The sequence below is a fragment of the Mus caroli genome, unplaced genomic scaffold (genome assembly GCF_978045245.1).
Source record: "Mus caroli unplaced genomic scaffold, Mus_caroli_1 scaffold_13, whole genome shotgun sequence".
Lineage (NCBI taxonomy): Eukaryota > Metazoa > Chordata > Mammalia > Rodentia > Muridae > Mus > Mus caroli.
Window position 1 is genome coordinate 87,602,652 of NW_028227268.1, and position 11,740 is coordinate 87,614,391.

Genomic DNA, 11,740 nt, shown 5'->3' on the forward strand with positions numbered 1-11,740 from the left:
AGGCCCAGCGCCCACGTGACTCAGGCCTCCTCGCCTCGCTCTCCGAGGGGCTGCTAGGAGTTGTAGTTCTCCGCAGAGTGAGGCTCCACTCTCCTGCGGCAGATGCTCAGGCGGACTACAAAGCCCAGGATGCCTCTCGACCCCTATTTCTAGCCCCCCTCCGCTTCCGGAGATCGCCTCAGAGTGGTCCCAGCGGGGAGGAGGCGGGGCCTTAGTCACGCCAGCAAGGAGGCCGCCAATGGTAGCAAGCCGTGGGCGGTCCTGGCAATTCCCGGGCTCTGGTCTCGTCGCGACTGAAAGAAGAGAGGGGTTGTGAACTCTGAGGGCGCTGTCATGGCTGTCACGCAGTCGCAGATTTTCCTCTTGATGTTTTTTCCCTGTGATGGCTGTGTCAAAATTCAGGGGTCCAGACCACTGAGTACGTTTGATGAGTTAAGTCATCCGCTAAAGGAACACCTTGAATATTGGGGTTGGAAGGTCACTAAAGATGGTAACATTTGCTACATAATTATTATTTAATGTAATGTAGTCTAGCAGCCTTTTGAGCCACATGCGAGTTTTATTTACTGTGAAGATACAGCAGGAACGAGGCAGTCGAAACACTTGAAAGTTGTAGTATGGTCGTGGTGCAACGCCTTTAATCCCTGAACTCTGGAAGCAGAGGCAGGCAGATCTCTGGAAATTCGAGGCCAGCCTGGTCTACAGAGCGAGTTCCAGGACACCCAGAGCTACGGAGAAACCCCCGTCTCATAAAACAAAACGTTTGAAAGCACATGCCTTCCAGGTTCCTCACAGGATCTCTCTAGTCTAGCTCCTCATTATAAAGAGGAAAGTGACTTTCAGAGAAGAGAATTAGATGCACCAGTTCTCAGAATAAACCCAGGATACCTCTTGTGACTTGAGATCATCCATCGGAAAGGGAAGAGATGGTATCAAGGACATGGCCTCTCCACTTTTATGTCTTAGATGGCAAAGAATTCAGTAATTGACAATATGTGGCTTGGTAGGAACCTAGTTCAATGTGCTTGCCCCGGGGGAGTTGGCCCTGGAAGATAGCATTCTAAGAAACAATCTAACTGGCGAGCTCTGCTGTCCTGCCTTTGGGGATTGCTATTGTTTGGGTTTAGTTGCTCTAAGCCAAAATTCACACTCAATGAAGTAGTGTGAGAAGGTGGAGCCTTCAGAAAGTGACTGGGCAATGGGGACACCAGTCTTGCGGTTGATCAATGACTTTCTCTAGAGACTGCATTACATCTCATGGGACTAGGTTAGAGTTTATGAGAATGAGTTGGGTCTGGCAGGTCTGGTGTAATTACTGTGTACTAGTGGGTATAATGGAAAGTTAGCTTTGGTGTTCTGGCGTCTTTCGGATTCACTTGCCATTCTTCTATGGATTTTACCACGTAATGTTTGTCAGACCCCCCCTGCCTCCACCCTCCTCCCCCATAACATACCAAGTCTCAAGTATTTAGATATAGGCAACACAAGACAGACTGAAACAGTTGATAAAGCAAGGGCAGAGAGAGAGAGAGAGAGAGAGAGAGAGAGAGAGAGAGAGAGAGAGAGAGAGAGAGAAAAGCCAGGTGTGTGGTAGTTGCTCATGCCTTTAATCCCAACACAGACAGGTAGATTTCTGAGTTCCAGGCCAGACTGGTCTACAGATTAAGTTCCAGGATGGCCAGGGCTACACAGAGACTCCCTGTTGGGGGCTGGGGGAGGGGGAGATAAGAAAGGGCCAGGGCGATGGTGGCCCATACTTTTAATTCTAGTTCTGGGGAGGCAGATACAGGCAGATCTCTGTGCGTTCCAGGACAACCAAGATTACACAAAGAAACCCTGTCTTGTTTTCTGCCTTTGTTCTTACCCCAAGATTATTTCTTGAAACAAATTTGTCTGGTAACCAGAGCTGATGGGAATACTCCAAATCCAGAAAAGCTATTGCTTACCCTTAGCCCTGGAAATTCCTGGTTTAAAAAAGCTTTGTTTTGCCAGGCGGTGGTGGCGCACGCCTTTAATCCCAGCACTTGGGAGACAGAGGCAGGCGGATTTCTGAGTTCAAGGCCAGCCTGGTCTACAAAGTGAGTTCCAGGACAGCCAGGGCTATACAGAGAAACCCTGTCTCGAAAACAAACAAACAAAAAAAAATTTTTTTAAATGTCAAGAGAACCAATGAGTAACAGAATTAATTAAGTAACAGAAAGGCCAAACAAAAACAAAACAAAAAAAGCTTTGTTTTGGGCTGGAGAGATGGCTCAGCGGGTAAGAGCACTGACTGCTCTTCCAAAGGTCCTGAGTTCAAATCCCAGCAACCACATGGTGGCTCACAAACATCCGTACAGCTACAGTGTATTCATATACATAAAATAAATAAATAAATCTTTAAAAAAAAAAGCTTTGTTTTTCGGATGTGATAGCACACACCTTTGATCCCAGCACTTGGGAAGCAGAGGCAGGCAGATCTCTGTGATCTGCCTGATCTACATAGTGAGTTGAGTTCCAGGACAGCCAGGGCTACACAGAGAGACCTGTGTCAAGAAACAAGCACATAGCAATATAAAAGCCTTTCTTTATATGTAACAGTAACACTAGGAGTCTTTTTTCCCACTCACAGAGATCTGCCTGCCTCTGCTTCCTGAGTACTAGGATTAAAGGCAAGCAAGCACCACCATTGCCCAGCCACACTAGCAGTCTTTAGCTGAAAGACACACCCACACTGTGAGGTAGCTAAGATGTTTAGATTTGGTAATAGCTTACCGTTCTGCAGGAAACTACAAAGCTGTCTCTGAATCCTCCTTTTCAGAATTTAATGTAAGCCCATTTTGTACAGAAAACCAGGAAAAGTAGGCCATTTGGTTAGCATATAGATTCTGATGTCTTAAATTAAAAAAAAAAAAAGTTATATTATTAAAAAACGCCGGGCGGTGGTGGCGCACTCAAGTGCTTTAATCCCAGCACTCGGGGAGGCAGAGGCAGGTTTCTGAGTTCGAGGCTAGCCTGGTCTACAAAGTGAGTTCCAGGACAGCCAGGGCTATACAGAGAAACCCTGTCTCGAAAACAAACAAACAAAAAAAATTTTTTTAAATGTCAAGAGAACCAATGAGTAACAGAATTAATTAAGTAACAGAAAGGCCAGGCCTGATGGACTGAGTTTAATTCCTGGGCTCCACATGGTAGGAGAGTCCCGCTGTGACCCCACACACCCCATACACAAATCTATACACAAGATAAATAAGTAAATACATGTGAGTTTTAAAAAAAGAAACACCATGAGTCATGTCCCCTGGGAAACCCACTAATGTTGGTTATTCTAGTCATTTATGTCTTTAGAGGAAAGAAAAGAAGTATAAAGTTTGGACTCCAAAGTCCTGTCAAGGTCTTCTCAGGCTATAATAAGCCGGGGGATAAAATTAAGCCACCACCATTCCTTAAGTTAATATGAAGGACAGGCACATTCCAAGGAAAAGAGTGCCAGCTGGATTTTACTCAAATTGTCCTCTATTCGGGATATATTTTCTGATGTTTGTTCATACTTCTCAGAATAGATAAAAGTCTATCATTCCTGACCAGAAGAACTCAAAAGTTATTTTCTAGAATAAAACTTCTCCACAGCCTCAGAAACACTTTAGAGGACTGGCTGGGCATGGTGCCCACGTTTTTAACCCCAGAGCTCTAAAGGCAGAGGCTGGTAGATCTGCGTGAGTCTACCCATCCCAGACTTCACTGTGAAACCCTATTTCAAACAAAAAACTCAACAAACCAACAACATTTACATCACCGTGTGGTTTCCTTTAGGTTTCTTAGCAACCCTATGAAGGTAATAGCTTCTGGGAGTGGAAGGAAGGATGGACAGGAGGAGTATTTCTGATACTAGCCCCCAGCCAGGTTCAAGGATAGATCTTGTCTCACAGGAAGAGAGAGACAAGAGGACCTATGACATCTGTAGCCACCCACCACACATGCACATAGATACACATGCAAAGAGGCTCTAACTGGGAATTTAGATCTTGTTCCCACCACTTAATAATTGTCAGGACCAAAGGAAATTCACATTTTCAAAACTTCAAAAGTGGAACTACCCAGAAGCAGCTCGCGGTGGACTAAAGACAGATTTCTGGCAGTTAAGATAAAAGTCAGCATTCTTTGGGAACCTGTGAGACAGGTTCTCTCTAGCCAAAGGAGTCGCTTCTCTTACCTAGGGCAAAGGGACAGCTGGCTCTCTATCATATATACCCGTGGCACCTATCAGAATGTCCAGGCCTCCAGGCTTCCTCAGTCCTTACTTACAAGTGCTTGTTACACATTTCAATGCCTCCATGGACAATACCCAGATCCTCCCCTCCCCCAACTACTCACCCTTCTTATAACATGTGAGCTACTCTCAGGGTCCCTGTGTTCCTGCTAATCACTCTATACCTTCTCTAGTCTCTGCCCCTGCTATTCACTCTATACCTTCTCTAGTCTCTGCCCCTGCTATTCACTCTATACCTTCTCTAGTCTCTGCCCCTGCTATTCACTCTATACCTTCTCTAGTCTCTGCCCCTGCTATTCACTCTATACCTTCTCTATTCTCTGCCCCTGCTATTCACTCTATACCTTCTCTAGTCTCTGCCCCTGCTATTCACTCTATACCTTCTCTAGTCTCTGCCCCTGCTATTCACTCTATACCTTCTCTAGTCTCTGCCCCTGCTATTCACTCTATACCTTCTCTAGTCTCTGCCCCTGCTATTCACTCTATACCTTCTCTATTCTCTGCCCCTGCTATTCACTCTATACCTTCTCTAGTCTCTGCCCCTGCTATTCACTCTATACCTTCTCTATTCTCTGCCCCTGCTATTCACTCTATACCTTCTCTAGTCTCTGCCCCTGCTATTCACTCTATACCTTCTCTATTCTCTGCCCCTGCTATTCACTCTATACCTTCTCTATTCTCTGCCCCTGCTATTCACTCTATACCTTCTCTAGTCTCTGCTCCTATTCACTCTATACCTTCTCTATTCTCTGCCCCTGCTATTCACTCTATACCTTCTCTATTCTCTGCCCCTGCTATTCACTCTATACCTTCTCTAGTCTCTGCTCCTATTCACTCTATACCTTCTCTATTCTCTGCCCCTGCTATTCACTCTATACCTTCTCTAGTCTCTGCCCCTGCTATTCACTCTATACCTTCTCTATTCTCTGCCCCTGCTATTCACTCTATACCTTCTCTAGTCTCTGCCCCTGCTATTCACTCTATACCTTCTCTATTCTCTGCCCCTGCTATTCACTCTATACCTTCTCTAGTCTCTGCCCCTGCTATTCACTCTATACCTTCTCTAGTCTCTGTCCCTGCTATTCACTCTATACCTTCTCTATTCTCTGCCCCTGCTATTCACTCTATACCTTCTCTATTCTCTGCCCCTGCTAGTCCTCCCCCCCCCCTCTCAGTAAGAAGGACTGTGCTCACGTTTCCTGGGGTTGAGATGGGATTAAAGGGGAGAACATAAACTAAGTCCTGGCCACACTGCTCTCCTGTAGGTAGTGATCAGTTGTATTTATGCTGCTGCTGTTGTTTTGGTTGGTTGGCGGGCTTTCGGTTTTAGAGACAGGGTTGCTCTATATAGTCCTGGCTATCCTGGCACTCATTCTATAGTCTAGGCCGGCCTTGAACTCAAAGACCCACCAGCTGCTGTCTCCTAAGTGCTGGGGTTAAAGGTGTGCGCTAGCACTTGGCTCCAGGTTGTTTTCCTTTCTGTTACTTGAGGTTCCCTAGGATCTGGATAGCTAGGGGTACACAGACAAAGCCTGTCCTGAAAAGCCAAAATCAAAACCAAAACTGAAAAAAAAAATAAAAGTTTTACTAGTGTTCCTAGGATTGTCAATAGCTACACCCATAAAATCTTACCAATATGATTCTCTAACATGACCTGAGCAAGAACAATAGACTTGTCACACTGGGTAGAAGAAAAAGATCACAAGGCCTCAACCTTCTACAAAGAATTACAAGCAACTGTGGAATACAGAGAGAAGGGGAAGTAGTGTTCTCCAGGGAAAACTCGCCAACCGGTTCTCTAATACCAAACGGTCAGCCCTGAAGACATACAGTAACATTACACAGACTGAGCAGGTTTTATTAGGAATATAGATGTATATACATATATCCATGTAACAGCAGTTCATGAAAAAGGAGGCCATGAATTTGAAAAAGGACAAGGAGGGGTATATAGGAGAGTTTAGAGGGAAAGAAAAGTGGGAGATGATGTAATTGCATTATAATCTCAAAAACAAAAGAAAACTTCACTAGAGCAATTGAAACTGACATGGCATCCTGGCTTTGGTTTCTCTGTCCTTTAGCCCTCGTTGGCGCCCTGCTGGAATCCCTCCCCACAGAGGTGCCTGGTTAATTGTATGCTCTCTTTTCTAGCATGGCCTTGAAACTATTCCCAGCAGACTGAGTGGGTGAGATGGGAAGAGTACCTAAATGGACCAAGAGATGGTTTTCCTGTCCAGTATTTCTTGTCTAGGAAACATAAATCCTGCATCTTGCAAAGGGAGAGAGGATGGCTGACACATCCTCACTACTTTGCTTCTGCTGAGTGGGTATCACACACTATATACAGAACACACACACACACATATAAAACACACACACAGCACACATACACATACACACATACACACCATACAGATACACACACAAAACACACAACACACAAACATACCCACAGCACACACACATACACACAGCATACACACACACACAAACACATACAACACACACACACGGCACACATACACACCATACAGATACACACACAAAACACACAACACACAAACATACCCACAGCACACACACATACACATAGCATACACACATATACAAACACATACAAAACACACACACGGCACACATACACAACATACAGATACATAGCACACACACATACACACAGCATACACACATATACAAACACATACAAAACGCACACACACACATAAACACAACATACATATACACAACACACACACACAAACCACAGACACAGCATATACACAGCACACATACATACAGTGTACACACACATATACACAACACACACACACACACACACCTCAAGGTGGCCTAGGTCAAACTGACATGGTCAACAACATACTGCCTCTGGAGGCATAAACTCAAATCAACATCGTAGTGTCCTTAGTATTTGTGACATCAGCACCAGCAAGTGTTGGGTTTTGTTTTTGTTTTTGGGTTTTTTTTAATTAATTGAATTTGATTGTATAGTTTATTATGGGTGTTTGTCTGTATGTATGTCTATGCAGAGCCTGGCACCCATGGAAGTCAGAAAAAGAAAGTCGGATCCCCTGGATGTGAAGTTGTAGATGTTTGTGGGCCACCATGTGGGTGGGCGCTGGGGATCCAGCCTGGGTCATCCGGAAGCACAGCCAGTGCTCTTAACCACCAAGATTTCTCCAGCCCTGGCATCGTCACTATCCTCATGATAGCAAAGCACCAAAATTCCTAGTGACGAATATGAGTCAAATTCTAACCATGTGCCACACTAGGAAAAGTAAGAAACAGAAACAGTACACAGTTACCAAATCACCAAACAAGAATGGACTGTAGCCGGGCGTGATGGCCCACGCCTTTAATCCCAGCACTCGGGAGGCAGAGGCAGGCAGATTTCTGAGTTCGAGGACAGCCTGGTCTACAGAGATGAGTTCCAGGACAGCCAGAGCTACACAGAGAAACCCTGTCTTGAAAAACTCAAAAAAAAAAAAAAAAAAGAAAGAAAGAAAAAGAAAAAAAAAAGAATGGACTGTAATAAATGGTGAGAAAGGAGCCCCTTGTGTGCTAATGAGGGTCTGGGGCTGTGGGAGGGAGGTGGGCCTTATTTTCGGCTGGAAGGGCAGGGAACACGTCTTTGAAGTGGTGTTTTAACTGGGACCCATGCCTTTTGCTGGGGAAGCATGTGCCTGGTATTACAAGTAGGTTTGGTTTGATGCATAGAAGAACCAGGGTAGAGAGAGTGCAGGGTGAGGGCCAGATGATGGCCAGTGAAGTCACACAGCTGAGCACACAGGGCCTTGAAGGCTGCTGAGAGGTTTCAAGCAGGGACGATGTTCCTGCTTTGTGAAGAACGTGGAATTGGAGAAGGACCATATCTGGGAAAAGAAAGACTATTTGTGTCAGGCTGTCCCTGCACTGCCCTGGGTGGCAGCTGGGGCACTACAAGCACAGCCAACTGTGTACGGTCCTGAACTGGTGGCAGCCCCATAGACGGGAAGGAAGCATTCTCATCAAGTGCTTCATTTAGTGAATGCTATAGAGTTCCTAAGATCTCTTAGGCACTAGTCTAGTGGGTAGGGCTAGGGTACGCACAGGGCAAAGGTTAACCCTCCTCACACACAGGGCATGTTCCACAGAAGACAGGCAACAGGTGTGTGAATCTACAGCCTTGCTTCAGACTGTGTGGAGGGTTAGGAGTGACCGGGGTTATGCTGACGTGCAATGGCTGTTGTAGGTGAGCCAGGTGAGACAGATGGGACAGGGAGCAAGGGAGATAATGAAGGGAGGCTTAGGCTTTGGGTTTGAACTTTGGGCTAGATGGTGGGGTTAGAGATGAGGTGTGAAATCCAGGGCTACCCTTGGCCTTGTTGAACCCCAGAGCCTCTGCTTCCCTCAAGTTGGCTATGTCATCTGTGTTTTGTTGTGGAGGTCAGCATGCTCTGATATCCCACAGGCCTCTGGTTTGATGACACACCCAGGTATGAGTCCTTCTAGATACTTCCTTAAGGGACAAGGAAGACTCTCTCTCCAGTCCTCTCTTGCTTGGCGTTTCCTACCTCCTGATTCTTCAGTGTCAGCTGAGTCCAGTCACAACCACCCCGCCCCCGACAGACTCAGTTCAGTGTCAGCGAGTCCAGTTACACACACACACACACCGCCCCCAGACTAACTTCTCCTAAAGCTCTTTCTCTCTAGTGCTTCAAGCTACCACTCCCTTTGGTCCCTAAGACAGGAGGTCAGGAGTCTGTCTGGACTCTTTCTGCTCCTCACAGCACACCCCGTACCTCTGCCTGCCTGCTCAGCCTCATTCTTTTACCATAGCTCCAGCCAGCACATCGCTTTTGGTCAACAACACTCCTCAAGGCCTTTGCTGCCTATCTGAGCCACACTCCCTAATTCCACAGAACATTCCCAGGACACAGCGAGATTATTCTTTCCAGGACCCAGGCCCTTATGGCTCCCTGCCACATTGTTTTCAACAGAAAAACCAAGCCTCTTAGCTAGGCTCTAAAACCAGTCACACATGACATCTATGGATAGACGAGCTGTTTGGCTTGCCTCTACTTATCCTATATCAAATGGCCCACTGAGGCAGGAATGTTTTCCAATACACAGTGCATGCCGCTGTCAGATGCCCTAACTCCCTTTGCAGTAGAAGGCTCTCTTTTGCTATGTCTTCTGGACACTTGCTTTACTCAAAAACCCAACCCAGAACGGCTCCCCCTCTGCTCTCGACCTATCTAATGTGTTACCCTTTGACCCTGAACATGAATCTTACTCTTCTCACTGCCTGATGGGAACCTGTTTGCTTGTCTGTCGGCCTTCACTGCCAGGTTGGAATTGTAATTTACTTGGCTTGTCTTCTCTACACCTTGAATGGGGTCTAGTCTAGAGTAGAAGTTCGCACATTGTTTAAATAGGACAGGTTCAGCCCAAGTCTCTCAGATGCAACCTGGAAACTCTCATCCTTGTAAAAACTTCCAGAACCCAGTGATTAGTGACAACAAAAGCAGACTGACACCCCTCATCAGAGTGAGTCACTCCACTTTAGGAGGTTGCTACTGAAGGGAGTCCGGCCCGGGAGCTAGCCAGTAACTGCTAACACCGTGTTTGATCACAAGCAGCTCTAATTACAGTTGACTCTCTTCCTGGACCCAGGCTGCCTCGTCCTCATCTCAATTGTGTCAAGCCTTCCTCTAAGTTAGAGTAGAGTGAGGTAGTTAAAGACAAGACATCAATAGGCAATCTCTTACGCACTGTGCAATTTTGTAATGGTAATTTTGTCTTTCTGTGTCTCAGTTTCCTCATCTATAAAGTGAGTATAAAATGGCCAATGAGCACATCTGTATATGGAATGACTCCTTGTGTGTAAATACCTAACTTTGACCCAGGGAATGAAAGGAAGGACTTTGTAGTAACTAACACAGGCAAGGCATTCATGCTGAGATTCCTATTTGGAGGGTGGGGGTGGGGATTAGGACAGAATCTTGTGAGACAAAAGCAGGAATAATAGACCTTGCAAGTTAATGGGAGACCCAAACAAAAAAAGTGTTAAGGATTCTGCTTGCTTTAATTGAACAACCAAGGATTCTGTCTTTTCTTGAGAGTCTCAGTCTCTCTGTAGTCCTGACTGTCCTGGAGTCTCTATGTAGTCCAGGTTGGTTTTGAAGTCACAGAGACCCTCCTTTGCCTCTAGTGCTGGGGTTGATGGCATGTGCCACGAAACCTGACTTTCCTGCTGATATTCAGTCCTCCAATTTGGCTATCAGTTCTGTCTCCCACTACCACAGAAAAGCAGATCAGATTACAGTGTCTACTTGATCTCACAGGACTTCAGAAGCTCTGTCCATAGCATTCACTGTAGTAATTTTTTTTTTTAAGTTTTATTTATTTATTATATGTAAGTACACTGTAGCTATCTTCAGACACTCCAGAAGAGGGCGTCAGATCTCATTAAGGATGGTTGTAAGCCACCATGTGGTTGCTGAGATTTAAACTCAGGACCTTCAGAAGAGCAGTCAGTGCTCTTAACTGCTGAGCTATATCTCCAGCCTCTCACTATAGTATTTTTAATCTAGTCAATAATGACAGGGACACAGACACAGGCCTCAGGAAGCCTAAGGAGTTTCCTGAATTTTTAGGTACTTGACTTCAGTAAAACCAAATTCTTAACTTCAATGCAGAAAACAATTTCAGAACAAGCCAATATGAAGTCAAGCTGGAGTGAGATATTTTACCATAGGTTTTTTGTTTTTGTTTTTGGAGACCAAACTCCCCTCTCCTCCCACTCCTCCCTCCCACAGCTCTCCCTCCACCCTCCTCTCCTGGGGAGGCCCCACCTGAGGATCACCCCACCCTGGCACATTAAGTCTCCCCAGGACTAGGTGCATCCTCTCCCACTGAGGCCAGACAAGACAGCTCAGTTAGGGGAAGGGGATCCACAGGAGCCTAGCATAACTGTCTTCTGAGAGACTCCACCCAGCAGCCAATGGAAACAGACACAGAAGCCCACAGCCAAACATTAGATAGAGCTCAGGGAGTCTCGTGGAAAAGTTGGGGGAAAGATTAAGGGACTGAAGAGGACAGGGGCTCCACAGGAAGACCAACAGAGTCAACTAACCTGGACCCTTAGAAGCTCCCAGAGACTGAACCGCTAACCAAGTGTGCACGGGCTGCATAGCAGATGTGCAGCTTGCTCCTCATTGTTATTTTAACATAAAAATCTGTATATAAAAGAAATATTATTTGGTGCTTCCACCTTTACAGCAAATCCTTACTATTCAACTGTAAGAGGCTTCAGTGAGACGAGACACCTTTTCCTTCCCGTGCCTTCAAAATGTCACTGTCTTTCTAGCCTGCCTCAGTCTGACGGCCTTCTTCAGATTAGAAAGTTGCCAGAGGGTGAGGACTCTGCTTTATTCTTCACAATTCTATCCCTGATTCTCAGTATAGTTCCTGGCACAAAGATAACACAAG